Genomic DNA, 12293 nt, shown 5'->3' with positions numbered 1-12293 from the left:
CGTATCATCCTTTGCTCAAAATGTGTTTGAGAGCGAATAAAGTGCATTTTCGAACAATGGTTGTGTGTGCCAAGCAATAATGCACATCACACTAAATGTGTTCCATAAGTGCCAAAACGCTCTTCTCTGAGCGAGTGGAGTGCTTTTTTGGACGTGTCACACATGTGCCATATATGGAGAAAATTTTTACCACAAAGCCTCTAGGTTGCTTGAAATACATTATCACAGCGAGTGAAACACTTTTTCTCATTTTAGGTGTAACTCCACAGCAGTGCTTCTCAGCCACATGAAGCTGTTGCAGATAGAACGGGATGCGAAGCTGCGTCAGGCACACTTAGAATGAGCCTCCTGGCACCTTCCGCGGGCTCACTCTGACCTGCCGTATCATCCTTTGCTCAAAATGTGTTTGAGAGCGAATAAAGTGCATTTTCGAACAATGGTTGTGTGTGCCAAGCAATAATGCACATCACACTAAATGTGTTCCATAAGTGCCAAAACGCTCTTCTCTGAGCGAGTGGAGTGCTTTTTTGGACGTGTCACACATGTGCCATATATGTAGAAAATTTTTACCACAAAGCCTCTAGGTTGCTTGAAATACATTATCACAGCGAGTGAAACACTTTTTCTCATTTTAGGTGTAACTCCACAGCAGTGCTTCTCAGCCACATGAAACTGTTGCAGATAGAACGGGATGCGAAGCTGCGTCAGGCACACTTGGAATGAGCCTCCTGGCACCTTTCGCTGGCTCACTCTGACCTGCCGTATCATCCTTTGCTCAAAATGTGTTTGAGAGCGAATAAAGTGCATTTTCGAACAATGGTTGTGTGTGCCAAGCAATAATGCACATCACACTAAATGTGTTCCATAAGTGCCAAAACGCTCTTCTCTGAGCGAGTGGAGTGCTTTTTTGGACGTGTCACACATGTGCCATATATGGAGAAAATTTTTACCACAAAGCCTCTAGGTTGCTTGAAATACATTATCACAGCGAGTGAAACACTTTTTCTCATTTTAGGTGTAACTCCACAGCAGTGCTTCTCAGCCACATGAAACTGTTGCAGATAGAACGGGATGCGAAGCTGCGTCAGGCACACTTAGAATGAGCCTCCTGGCACCTTCCGCTGGCTCACTCTGACCTGCCGTATCATCCTTTGCTCAAAATGTGTTTGAGAGCGAATAAAGTGAATTTTCGAACAATGGCTGTGTGTGCCAAGCAATAATGCACATCACACTAAATGTGTTCCATAAGTGCCAAAACGCTCTTCTCTGAGCGAGTGGAGTGCTTTTTTGGACGTGTCACACATGTGCCATATATGTAGAAAATTTTTACCACAAAGCCTCTAGGTTGCTTGAAATACATTATCACAGCGAGTGAAACACTTTTTCTCATTTTAGGTTGTAACTCCACAGCAGTGCTTCTCAGCCACATGAAACTGTTGCAGATAGAACGGGATGCGAAGCTGCGTCAGGCACACTTGGAATGAGCCTCCTGGCACCTTCTGCTGGCTCACTCTGACCTGCCGTATAATCCTTTGCTCAAAATGTGTTTGAGAGCGAATAAAGTGCATTTTCGAACAATGGTTGTGTGTGCCAAGCAATAATGCACATCACACTAAATGTGTTCCATAAGTGCCAAAACGCTCCTCTCTGAGCGAGTGGAGTGCTTTTTTGGACGTGTCACACATGTGCCATATATGTAGAAAATTTTTACCACAAAGCCTCTAGGTTGCTTGAAATACATTATCACAGCGAGTGAAACACTTTTTTTTTATTTTAGGTGTAACTCCACAGCAGTGCTTCTCAGCCACATGAAACTGTTGCAGATAGAACGGGATGCGAAGCTGCGTCAGGCACACTTAGAATGAGCCTCCTGGCACCTTCCGCTGGCTCACTCTGACCTGCCGTATCATCCTTTGCTGAAAATGTGTTTGAGAGCGAATAAAGTGCATTTTCGAACAATGGTTGTGTGTGCCAAGCAATAATGCACATCACACTAAAAGTGTTCCATAAGTGCCAAAACGCTCTTCTCTGAGCGAGTGGAGTGCTTTTTTGGACGTGTCACACATGTGCCATATATGTAGAAAATTTTTACCACAAAGCCTCTAGGTTGCTTGTAATACATTATCACAGCGAGTGAAACACTTTTTCTCATTTTAGGTGTAACTCCACAGCAGTGCTTCTCAGCCACATTAAACTGTTGCAGATAGAACGGGATGCGAAGCTGCGTCAGGCACACTTGGAATGAGCCTCCTGGCACCTTCCGCTGGCTCACTCTGACCTGCCGTATCATCCTTTGCTCAAAATGTGTTTGAGAGCGAATAAAGTGCATTTTCGAACAATGGTTGTGTGTGCCAAGCAATAATGCACATCACACTAAACGTGTTCCATAAGTGCCAAAACGCTCTTCTCTGAGCGAGTGGAGTGCTTTTTTGGACGTGTCACACATGTGCCATATATGGAGAAAATTTTTACCACAAAGCCTCTAGGTTGCTTGAAATACATTATCACAGCGAGTGAAACACTTTTTCTCATTTTAGGTGTAACTCCACAGCAGTGCTTCTCAGCCACATGAAACTGTTGCAGATAGAACGGGATGCGAAGCTGCGTCAGGCACACTTGGAATGAGCCTCCTGGCACCTTCCGCTGGCTCACTCTGACCTGCCGTATCATCCTTTGCTCAAAATGTGTTTGAGAGCGAATAAAGTGCATTTTCGAACAATGGTTGTGTGTGCCAAGCAATAATGCACATCACACTAAATGTGTTCCATAAGTGCCAAAACGCTCTTCTCTGAGCGAGTGGAGTGCTTTTTTGGACGTGTCACACATGTGCCATATATGTAGAAAATTTTTACCACAAAGCCTCTAGGTTGCTTGAAATACATTATCACAGCGAGTGAAACACTTTTTTTCATTTTAGGTGTAACTCCACAGCAGTGCTTCTGAGCCACATGAAACTGTTGCAGATAGAACGGGATGCGAAGCTGCGTCAGGCACACTTGGAATGAGCCTCCTGGCACCTTCCGCGGGCTCACTCTGACCTGCCGTATCATCCTTTGCTAAAAATGTGTTTGAGAGCGAATAAAGTGCATTTTCGAACAATGGTTGTGTGTGCCAAGTAATAATGCACATCACACTACATGTGTTCCATAAGTGCCAAAACGCTCTTCTCTGAGCGAGTGGAGTGCTTTTTTGGACGTGTCACACATGTGCCATATATGGAGAAAATTTTTACCACAAAGCCTCTAGGTTGCTTGAAATACATTATCACAGCGAGTGAAACACTTTTTCTCATTTTAGGTGTAACTCCACAGCAGTGCTTCTCAGCCACATGAAACTGTTGCAGATAGAACGGGATGCGAAGCTGCGTCAGGCACACTTAGAATGAGCCTCCTGGCACCTTCCGCTGGCTCACTCTGACCTGCCGTATCATCCTTTGCTCAAAATGTGTTTGAGAGCGAATAAAGTGCATTTTCGAACAATGGCTGTGTGTGCCAAGCAATAATGCACATCACACTAAAAGTGTTCCATAAGTGCCAAAAACGCTCTTTGAGCGAGTGGAGTGCTTTTTTGGACGTGTCACACATGTGCCATATATGGAGAAAATTTTTACCACAAAGCCTCTAGGTTGCTTGAAATACATTATCACAGCGAGGGAAACTTTTTTTCTCATTTTAGGTGTAACTCCACAGCAGTGCTTCTCAGCCACATGAAACTGTTGCAGATAGAACGGGATGCGAAGCTGCGTCAGGCACACTTGGAATGAGCCTCCTGGCACCTTCCGCGGGCTCACTCTGACCTGCCGTATCATCCTTTGCTCAAAATGTGTTTGAGAGCGAGTAAAGTGCATTTTCGAACAATGGTTGTGTGTGCCAAGCAATAATGCACATCACACTAAAAGTGTTCCATAAGTGCCAAAAACGCTCTTTGAGCGAGTGGAGTGCTTTTTTGGACGTGTCACACATGTGCCATATATGGAGAAAATTTTTACCACAAAACCTCTAGGTTGCTTGAAATACATTATCACAGCGAGTGAAAAACTTTTTCTCATTTTAGGTGTAACTCCACAGCAGTGCTTCTCAGCCACATGAAACTGTTGCAGATAGAACGGGATGCGAAGCTGCGTCAGGCACACTTGGAATGAGCCTCCTGGCACCTTCCGCGGGCTCACTCTGACCTGCCGTATCATCCTTTGCTGAAAATGTGTTTGAGAGCGAATAAAGTGCATTTTCGAACAATGGTTGTGTGTGCCAAGCAATAATGCACATCACACTAAAAGTGTTCCATAAGTGCCAAAAACGCTCTTTGAGCGAGTGGAGTGCTTTTTTGGACGTGTCACACATGTGCCATATATGGAGAAAATTTTTACCACAAAGCCTCTAGGTTGCTTGAAATACATTATCACAGCGAGGGAAACTTTTTTTCTCATTTTAGGTGTAACTCCACAGCAGTGCTTCTCAGCCACATGAAACTGTTGCAGATAGAACGGGATGCGAAGCTGCGTCAGGCACACTTGGAATGAGCCTCCTGGCACCTTCCGCTGGCTCACTCTGACCTGCCGTATCATCCTTTGCTGAAAATGTGTTTGAGAGCGAATAAAGTGCATTTTCGAACAATGGTTGTGTGAGCCAAGCAATAATGCACATCACACTAAATGTGTTCCATAAGTGCCAAAAACGCTCTTTGAGCGAGTGGAGTGCTTTTTTGGACGTCACACATGTGCCATATATGGAGAAAATTTTTACCACAAAGCCTCTAGGTTGCTTGAAATACATTATCACAGCGAGTGAAACACTTTTTCTCATTTTAGGTGTAACTCCACAGCAGTGCTTCTCAGCCACATGAAACTGTTGCAGATAGAACGGGATGCGAAGCTGCGTCAGGCACACTTGGAATGAGCCTCCTGGCACCTTCCGCTGGCTCACTCTGACCTGCCGTATCATCCTTTGCTCAAAATGTGTTTGAGAGCGAATAAAGTGCATTTTCGAACAATGGTTGTGTGTGCCTAGCAATAATGCACATCACACTAAATGTGTTCCATAAGTGCCAAAACGCTCTTCTCTGAGCGAGTGGAGTGCTTTTTTGGACGTGTCACACATGTGCCATATATGGAGAAAATTTTTACCACAAAACCTCTAGGTTGCTTGAAATACATTATCACAGCGAGTGAAAAACTTTTTCTCATTTTAGGTGTAACTCCACAGCAGTGCTTCTCAGCCACATTAAACTGTTGCAGATAGAACGGGATGCGAAGCTGCGTCAGGCACACTTGGAATGAGCCTCCTGGCACCTTCCGCTGGCTCACTCTGACCTGCCGTATCATCCTTTGCTCAAAATGTGTTTGAGAGCGAATAAAGTGCATTTTCGAACAATGGCTGTGTGTGCCAAGCAATAATGCACATCACACTAAATGTGTTCCATAAGTGCCAAAACGCTCTTCTCTGAGCGAGTGGAGTGCTTTTTTGGACGTGTCACACATGTGCCATATATGGTGAAAATTTTTTACCACAAAGCCTCTAGGTTGCTTGAAATACATTATCACAGCGAGTGAAACACTTTTTCTGATTTTTGCTCTAACTCCACAACAGTGCTGCTCTGCCATGTGAAACTGTTGCAGATAGAACGGGATGCGAAGCTGCGTCAGGCACACTTTAAATGAGCCTCCTGGGACCTTCCGCTGGCTCACAATGACCAGCAGTATCATCCTTTGCTCACAATGTGTTTGAGAGTGAATAAAGTGCATTTTCGAACAATGGTTGCATGTGCCAAGCAATAAAGCACATCAAACTAAATGTGTTCCGTAAGTGTCAAAACGCGCCTCGGAGGCATTCTCTGAGCGAGTGGAGTGCCTTTTTGGACATGGCACACATGGGCCATATATGGAGAATATTTTTTACCACAAAGCTTGCTTGAAATACATTATCACAGCAAGTGAAACACATTTTCTCATTTTTGCTCTAACTCCACAGCAGTGCTTCTCAGCCACTTGAAACTGTTGCACATAGAATGGGATGCGAAGCTGCGTCAGGCACACTTGGAATGAGCCCCTTGGCACCTTCCGCTGGCTCACAATGACCCGCCGTATGATCCTTTGCTCACAATGTGTTTGAGACTGAATAAAGTGCATTTTAGAACAATGGTTGTGTGTGCAAAGCAATAAAGCACATCACACTAAATGTGTTCCATAAGTGCCAAAACGTTCTTCGGAGTCTTTCTCTGAGCGAGTGGAGTGCTTTTTTGGACATGGCACACATGTGCCATATATGGTGAAGATTTTTACCACAAAGCTATAGCTTGCTTGAAATACATTATCACTAGTTGACCTGGCTAAGCCAGTGACCTCCGGGAATAGGCCGGTTGACAACCATGAAAAGGATGGCGACTGCTGGAGAGACAGCTGACAACTGTAAAGACAGTCACCGGGGCAGTGAGGGCTAGCAACCTAAGCTGCTGCTCCCATGAGGGTGCACCCACAAGCAAGCTACGGAAAACCCAACAGAATCATACCCCCAGGGGTGCCCGAGAGGGGGGGAGGATGAGCACCCCAACAGGACGGACAATCCCTAACCCTAACCCTAACCCTTGCTAATGGAAAAACGACAACGAATGCAGCCTGTCCATTTGGCAAAGTCTGCAAGAACCAGCGTGGTCTGAAGATCCACCAGACCAAAATGAAATGCTTGACGGGGAAGCTGGTGGTGCAACGCACAGGTCCAGTACCTGGTGAGACGCAGGAGGAGCCCGGCCCGGAGTCAACCCACAGTGCCCAGAACCTCCAAGCTCCACAAGCCCCACCCTGTGTCAGGCATTCCGAACATTGCCGGGTCATGTGGCCTTCTGCCAACAAGGAAAGAGAGTGGCTCAAGTTTGGCAATGATCTGGACCAAGTCCTTAGAGATACTGTCAGGGGAGATGCAGACCAGAAGATACGGACGATGTCTGCAATGATCATCAGCATTGGTGCTGAGAGGTTTGGCATAAAAGAACACCAGCCACCAAGAGGCCTGGGGGAGCCAAACAGACGGGAGGTGAAGATCAGCCAACTTCGGCAGGAACTTAGACTGCTTGGCCGGCAGTTTAAGCAGGCAAGGGAGGAGGAGAAGGCTAGGCTGGCAGAGCTCCGACATATCCTGAAGAAAAAACTGATCACTCTCCGTCGAGTTGAGTGGCATAGGAGGAGGGCCAGGGAAAGAGCCAGGAAACGGAGAGCCTTCATCTCGAACCCCTTTGGCTTCACCAAGAAGATCCTTGGGCAGAAAAGAAGTGGCCAACTTGTCTGCACAGAAGAGGAGGTCAACAAGTACCTCAGTGCCACCTACAGCGACAGCGCCAGAGAGGAAGCTCTTGGGCCATGTAGGTCCTTGATAACCCCGCCAGAACCTACCACGGAATTTAACACCAGGGAACCAACCTTGAAAGAAGTTGAGGAGGTTGTCGAAGCAGCTAGATCCAGCTCAGCACCAGGCCCCAGTGGCGTCCCTTATGTGGTCTACAAGAGATGCCCCGGTCTCTTGAAGCGACTATGGACGTACCTCAAAGTCATCTGGAGAAGGGGGAAGGTGGCACAGCAGTGGAGACATGCAGAGGGTGTCTGGATTCCGAAGGAGGAGAATTCACGTACCATCGAGCAGTTCAGGATCATCTCACTCCTTAGTGTCGAGGGCAAGATATTCTTCAGTATCGTTGCCCGGCGCACAACGGAGTTCCTCCTGAGGAACAGTTATATCGACACCTCTGTGCAGAAGGGGGGAGTCCCAAAGGTGCCAGGGTGCATTGAGCATACGGGAGTCGTCACCCAGCTGATCCGGGAGGCACGGGAAGGCAAAGGAGACCTGGCAGTCCTGTGGCTTGACCTTGCCAATGCCTACGGGTCTATCCCACACAAACTGGTGGAAACCTCGCTTGACAGACACCACATTCCAGGCAAGATCAAGGACCTCATATTGGACTATTACAGCTGCTTCAGTTTGAGAGTCACTTCCGGAACAAAGAAATCTGCATTTCATCGACTGGAGAAGGGCATTATCACAGGATGCACCATTTCAGTGATATTGTTTGCCTTGGCCATGAATATGCTGGTGAAGTCAGCAGAGGTGGAGTGCAGAGGTCCACTCACGAGGTCTGGTATGCGGCAGCCCCCCATCAGAGCGTTTATGGACAATCTGACAGTGACTACAACATCAGTCCCGGGCTGTAGATGGATCCTTCAAGGCCTGGAGCGTCTCATTAGCTGGGCCCGGATGAACTTCAAGCCAGCCAAATCCAGGTCTCTAGTGGTGAAGAAGGGGAAAGTCACAGACCAGTTTCGCTTCTCACTCGGAGGCACCCAGATTCCATCGATGGGGGAGAAGCCAGTTAAGAGCCTGGGCAAGATCTATGACTGTACCCTGAAGGACACCGGAGCACTCCAAGCGACATCAGAGGAGTTGGGAACCTGGCTGACAGTGGATAAGTCAGGATTACCAGGCAAGTTTAAAGCCTGGATCTACCAACATGGCATCCTGCCACGCCTACTCTGGCCGCTGCTGGTCTACAATGTGCCACTGACCACCGTTGAGGGCTTTGAGAGGAAGGTCAGCTGTTTCCTGGGCTTACCGCGAAGCCTCAGCAGCATCGCCTTGTACGGGAGGAGCAACAAGCTGAAACTGCCCTTCAGTAGTCTGATGGAGGAGTTTATGGTCAACCGAGCAAGAGAGGTGCTGCTGTATAGGGACTCTAATGACATCAAAGTCTCCTCGGCTGGCGTAGAAGTACGAACTGGCAGGAAGTGGAAAGCTCATGAGGCGGTAGACCAGGCTGAGTCCCGCTTACGACTGGTAGGAACAGTGGCTTCCGGATGGGCAGGCCTTGGGAGCAACCAAAGACCTTGCTTCAACAAGGCCCAGGGAAAGGAAAGGCGTCAGCTGATCCAGGAGGAAGTCCGAGCAGGGGTAGAGTAAGCCCGCTGTACTAGGACAGTAGGGATGCGGCAGCAGGGAGCATGGACCCGATGGGAGGAGGCAGCTGACCGGAAGATATCGTGGACAGAGCTATGGCGATCTGAGCCACACCGGATTGAGTTCCTCATCCGGTCAGTGTACGATGTGCTCCCAAGTCCGTCCAACCTCTTTCGCTGGGGCTTGGCGGAGAATCCACTGTGCCCTCTCTGCCGGAGTGCTGGATCACTGGAACACATCCTCAGCTGCTGCCCAAGGGCACTGGGGGACGGGCGCTACCGCTGGCGCCATGACCAAGTGCTGCGGGTCATTGCAGAGGTCATCAGCACAGGAATCTCCACCAGTAAACACCATCAACCAACAAGGCAGTCCATCGTCTTTGTTAGGGCTGGGAAGAAGCCGAAGCAGTGCCGGAATCAAGCAGGGGGGCTGCTGGCGACAGCTCGAGACTGGCAGCTGAAAGTCGACCTAGGGAGACAGCTCAAATTCCCAGAGAACATCGCAGTGACCACTCTCAGGCCAGACATGGTCCTGGTGTCAGAAACAACTCGGCAAGTGGTCCTGCTGGAGTTGACTGTTGACTGTTCCCTGGGAAGACCGGATGGAAGAGGCCTTTGGGAGGAAGACGGCCAAGTATGAGGAGCTGGCAGACGAATGCCGAAGCAGAGGATGGAGGACCCAATGCAACCCCATCGAGGTCGGGTGCAGGGGATTTGTAGGCCAGTCTCTCATTAGAGCACTCAAGTTGCTAGGAGTGAAGGGTCAGCACAAAAGAGCCATCAAGAACATCACTGACGTAGCAGAAAAGGCGTCCAGATGGCTGTGGATCAAGCGGGGAGATCCGTGGAAAAGCTACTTGGACAAAAGCCGGGACTGATCAACCCGGCTGGGTCACCTGGGCGAGGGTGTCTGTTGTGAGACCCGAAACACCCAGTGAACCCAGGATACAACACTGATGATGTGTCGAAGTTGCACCGAAAGTGTATGTCAGAACTAGGTTGCTTGAAATACATTATCACAGCGAGTGAAACACTTTTTCTCATTTTTTCTCTAACTCCACAGCAGTGCTTCTCAGCCACTTGAAACTGTTGCACGTAGAATGAGATGCGAAGCTGCGTCAGGCACACTTGGAATGAGCCTCCTGGCCCCTTCCGCTGGCTCACAATGACTCGCCGTATCATCCTTTGCTCACAATGTGTTTGAGAGCGAATAAAGTGCATTTTCAAACAATGGTTGTGTGTGCCAAGCAATAAAGCACATCACACTAAATGTGTTCCATAAGTGCCAAAACGCTCTTCGGAGGACTTCTCTAAGCGAGTGGAGTGCTTTTTTGGACGTGGCACACATGTGCCATGTATGGAGAAGATTTTTACCACAAAGCCTCTAGGTTGCTTAAAATACATTATCACAGCGAGTGAAACACTTTTTCTCATTTTTGCTCTAACTCCACAGCAGTGCTTCTCTGCCACGTGAAACTGTTGCACGTAGGACGGGATGTGAAGTTGCATCAGGCACACTTGGAATGAGCCTCCTGGCACCTTCAGCTGACGTGCAATGGACTGCCGTATTATCCATTGCTCACAATTTTTTTCAGAGCGAATAAAGTGCATTTGCGAACAATGGTTGTGTGTGCCAAGCAATAAAGCACATCACAGTAAATGTGTTCCATAAGTGCCAAAACGCTCTTCATAAGCCTTCTCTGAGCGAGTGGAGTGCTTTTTTGGACGTGGCACACATGTGCCATATATGGAGAAAATTTTGACCACAAAGCCTATAGCTTGCTTGAAATACATTATCACAGCGAGTGAAACACTTTGTCTCATTTTCGCTCTAACTCCACAGCGGTACTTCTCAGCCATGTGAAACTGTTGCACATATGAGAGGATGCGAGGCTGCGTCAGGCACAATTGGAATGAGCCTCCTGGCACCTTCCGCTGGCTCACAATGCGCCGCCGTAACATCCTTTGTTCACAATGTGTTTGAGAGTGAATAAAGTGCATTTTGTGCAAAAAAGTGCAATTTAAAGTGCATTTGCGAACAATGGTTGTGTGTGCCAAGCAATAAAGCACATCACACTAAATCTGTTCCAAAAGTGCCAAAACGCTCTTCGGAGGCCTTCTCTGAGTGAGTGGAGTGCTTTTTTGGACGTGGCACACATGTGCCATTTATAGAGAAAATTTTGACTACAAAGCCTATAGGTGGCTTGAAATACATTATCACAGCGAGTGAAACACTTTGTCTCATTTTCGCTCCACAGCGGTGCTTCAGCCACATGAAACTGTTGCACATTGTTTGTTGTTTTGGGGGTTTGGTATCCGCAAAAGGGGGGAATATATTGTAAAATGACTACTTTATTGTACAGAATATGTACTGAATATGACTTTTCTTTTTGGTAAACTCTAGTTGAACTTAAGAGAGCTAAGTGACTTGGGGAGACCAACGTGACCTGATTGTTACACAAGATGTGACGTCATTGTTAGTGTTCATGAGGTCTATATAAGTGCTGTATTAAATAAACAAGAGGACCCTTTTCCTACAACTGCAGAGGTGGTTCGTGTTGCATTATTTGCCAACATTTTCACTCTCCTCGCTGCGAGAAACTTCAAATTTTGTTGTCTGTCTCTTCTGTAATTGAGTGTTTTTACAAGTGTCACAGGAGTTTGAACCTGACAATAAAAGAAGTTATGTTTCCCTCCAGTGAACATAGCCATCTTTCAATAACCATGGTGTAACCCAGCACATTTATTCCAATACACTTAAATATCATATGTCTACATTGTATCCCTTGTATATTTCATATGTACATTCTGTATATTCTCTATAGAATGTTTATTGTATTTATTCATTATAGAACTGGTTACTATCGCGAGACCTCAGCTACCAAGTATCTAACTTCCTAGATTTTGTCAAAGGTGCACATTTGTATATATTGTATGTTTTGGGGGATCATGTCATATATTCACTGTTTTGCATTCAGATACAGTCTTCTGAGTCTTCGTGAAGCACACCACTTCTCTGAGCCCAACCTACACTTCTGATATTAGTCAAGTCAAGTCTAAGTCTAGTCTGCGGCAGTCCTCATTCGCATAGTGGACAGTATCTCCGCCTATGAACTGGGGACCTTTCGCGGGTTAGGGGCACATGATAACCACTACACCATGGAAATCACATGAAGTGCCGAGCTTTTAACAGGACTGGTGAAATAATGCCTAAAATAATGTCTGAGCAGCCAGAAGTGAGAATTATTCCTTGTGTGCACTGTCATCTCCTTGGTCTTCTCTGTGTTGAGGATGAGCTTTTTGTTTGCACAACCATATGACACCACAGTGGCCACCCCGTACCTGGAAGCCCCTTCGTGCA

At 47.1% G+C, this 12293-nt stretch overlaps 1 pseudogene; it reads left to right on the top strand.

The window, feature by feature from the left end:
• The first annotated feature begins 6653 nt into the window (after nucleotides 1-6653).
• LOC131111083 (uncharacterized) lies at nucleotides 6654-9889 on the top strand (annotated as a pseudogene).
• The last annotated feature ends 2404 nt before the right edge of the window (nucleotides 9890-12293 follow it).

The sequence above is a fragment of the Doryrhamphus excisus genome, linkage group LG14 (genome assembly GCF_037039965.1).
Source record: "Doryrhamphus excisus strain RoL-2023G ecotype Guam linkage group LG14, RoL_Dexc_Guam_v1.1, whole genome shotgun sequence".
Lineage (NCBI taxonomy): Eukaryota > Metazoa > Chordata > Actinopteri > Syngnathiformes > Syngnathidae > Doryrhamphus > Doryrhamphus excisus.
Note: the sequence above shows the minus strand (reverse complement) of the source record. Positions and strands in the feature narration are given on the sequence as shown.